This window comes from Babylonia areolata, chromosome 24 (assembly GCF_041734735.1).
Source record: "Babylonia areolata isolate BAREFJ2019XMU chromosome 24, ASM4173473v1, whole genome shotgun sequence".
Lineage (NCBI taxonomy): Eukaryota > Metazoa > Mollusca > Gastropoda > Neogastropoda > Buccinidae > Babylonia > Babylonia areolata.
The window spans coordinates 32071621-32074993 of NC_134899.1; positions in this window are offsets into that span (position 1 = coordinate 32071621).

The window sequence follows — 3373 nt, forward strand, 5'->3', positions numbered from 1 at the left end:
AATGCAATAGATATATGTTGTTTTTTTTGTGTGTTTTGTTGTTGTGGTTGTTTGTTTGTTTGTTTTTTGATATATGTCTTTCTTTATGAAAACATACATGCTTTCATGAAAGGTGTTGTTGTTTGTTTGTTTGTTTGTTTCGTTTTGTTTTTGGTTTTTTGGTTGTTTTTGGTTGTTGTTTTTTTCTATTCTATTCTGGGGGGTTTTACGAAGCCTGCACATACTCAAAAAAAGAAAACACCAGACAACACTCCATGTATCTACTTTTTTCTCTTTTTTTTTTTTTTTTTTTTTTTTTTCCTCAATGCCTGACTAAGCGCGTTGGGTTACGCTGCTGGTCAGGCATCTGCTTGGCAGATGTAGTGTAGCGTATATGGATTTGTTCGAACGCAGTGACGCCTCCTTGAGCTACTGAAACTGAAACTGAAACTGAAAACGTGAGAGAGAGAGAGAGAGAGAGAGAGAGAGAGAGAGAGAGAGAGAGAGAATTATGTGTGTGAATGCATACATGCATGCATGCATGTGTGTGTGTGTGTGTGTGTGAGAGAGAGAGAGAGAGAGAGAGAGAGAGAGAGAGAGAGAGAGAGAGAGAGAGAGAGAGAGAGAGAGAGATTGAGATGGTTTATTCACATAGGCCACAGCCCCTTTGAAGGGGGATATACAGTAATATGCTGAAGTCATGCATTAAAAAAAGTCTTCATGATGTAACATATACACTTCTCCTTTTTGAGTGCTTTATACAGATATAGTGCGAACTCCTTGACAGTCTTTTCATTTGTTGATGGCATTAACATAATAAGTCTAAACAGCGCAGGGTTTTGACAGTATTAAATGGAATGAATTGTTCTCTAAGATCTCTTGATACTGGGCAACAGAGCACAAAGTGAACCTCATCTTCTTTAGATTGTTGACACATTGGTTAAATGAAATGTCGGGCACATGATTTTCGATACCGATAATAATGGGTAAATATTTCAATAACACCAAATCTAAACCTTGTCAAATTATATTTCAGATGTATGTCAAGTCTCATTGACATTATAAACTGACGTATTATATGGCATATGACAAAACAGTCGATACAAATCAAATCATTCGCCATTCTGAATATGAAAATTCGAATTTTGCCATCTACAATCAGTTAATGATCTACGAAGTACATGAATAAATTCACTGTAATCTCCGACACCTTGGTTCAGCCGCACAAAACCAAAACCATACTCTCAAAGTTTCATTCTCACATTAGACACCCAAGTACTCTTGCCTTTATTATCTAAATCTAATAGCATTCTATAAGCTTTGTGCAATCTTCCATCTGAGTTGTTTTCAGCCGGTATTGAATACATTTTACAGCGGAAGTCAAAAAGATCATCTCCATATTGTATCATAGGTTGAATCTGTGAATCAAACAGCTTGGAAAACAAAGTTGCAGAATCGTTGTTTAACAATGATAATTTCTTCATTATACACAATAATGCATTTTTAGCTCTGCTATGAGATCTTTACAAGCAAAGGCAAAACTCAAACGTGTCGAGAAATATGAACCTAAATATTTATAATTTTTATGCATTGACATCAGGCATCAAATCTCCATTGTAAGCCCATCTTTCTCTTGATGCAAGGTATCCTACCTTTCTAAATACAATTATATTGCTTTTTGTCATATTAACCTTTAATTGTAGAGAAAAACCAGCTCTTTGTAAACTATTTAGTTGAGTCTGTTATCCAGCTACAGTGAAATGCCCCTGTAGTTATTAGGGTTGTTTGCGTCACCTTTCTTATACAACAGAAGGAAAATAGATTCTGACCGACTTTCGGGATAGATCCCTCTGTCAAATAAAGAATTGAAAAAAAATAACAAGAAAATCTAAAATTACATTAACCTGGCAGGTGGTGTTTTTTTTTTATCAACTGACCTGGAAAGAGAGAGAGAGAGAGAGAGCAAGAGAGAGAGGTTGTGGTGTTTTTTTGTTTTTTGTTGTTGTGTTTTTGTTTGTTTTGTTTTGTTTTGTTTGTGTGTGTGTGTGTGAGAGAGAGAGAGAGAGAGAGAGAGAGAGAGAGAGTGTGTGTGTGTGTATGTGTGTGTGTCTGTATGTTGAGTCAGCCATAATCGTAACGCATTGGAGACGCAGAAAGACCCAGAACTATCAGCCCCCATCATGGTAATGGTATAGCGTAATAAAGAGTGTTAGCATTCAGGTAATGTCGTTATCGTTTCGTTCTGGTGCCGTGTCTTTGAGAAAGGCATTTTACTCCGATTTCCCTCACTCTACCCAGGGTCCGGCCCTAGACTCAATGGATATGAAATTACTGCCCAACAAAAGAATATGGGACTCTCGACCTCAAAAGTAGAACAGTGCTTGTGGAATAGAGCCCGTTTTTCACGGATTTTTGCGTCGTTCTCTGCCCATTTGTACTACCTCTGGTTCACAACTGACGTGAAAACTGTGCTGACAATAGTAAGTGTAATGATATCGACGCACACTATAGATATACATGCTGCGTTTGGGCGCAGTAGCCGAGTGGTTAAAGCGTTGGAATTTCAATCTGTGGGTCCCGTGTTAGAATTTCCATAACGGCGCCTCGTGGGTAACGGTTGGAGATTTTTTCGATCTTCCAAGTCAACATGTGTGCTTGTGCCTGAACCACCTTCGTGTGTATATGCAAGTAGAAGATCAAATATGCACGTTAAAGATCCTGTAATCCATGTCAGAGTTCGATAAGTTATGGAAACAAGAACATACCCAGGACGCACACACCCGGAAACGAAGTAAAGCTGTTCACATGGCGGGATAAATAAGCGAAACGGTCAAACATGTAAAATGTCTGCCTGAGTGTGTATGTGCGTAAATGAAATCTGATTGAATGACACACGAAACGAATAATGTGCGCCCAATGGCAGCCGTCAGTCGACTCTACCCAGGTAACCATCCAGTTGTGCAAACGACCCCGTTTTTGTAAAGTGCTTAGACTTTGGTCTCCGACCGAGGATAGGCGCTATATATGCGTCCGTATTATTCATCATTCATTCAATTATTGTTGAACGGCTCATGTCCGCCCGGCCTCTGGTTTGTCCGTTGTTTTCTTTCTATGCTGACTAGATCTGCTAAAAGTTACCGAAGTCTTTTGTCTTTATTTATGTCTGAATTGGCTCGGACACAACTACGACTACATGGTGGCAGCGTTAACGAACCTTCCTCCCTCCAGTGGAATTCAGTTCTAGAGAAGAAAGATGTCATTCAAACTTGATAGTTTCGACTTTTCACGGCCCGAAGAATGGCCAACTTGGACAGAGATTTCTTCGATACCGAACTGCTGCAAAACTTACAGATGAAAAACATCGATTCACAGGTAGGTGCACTGATCAGTTCAA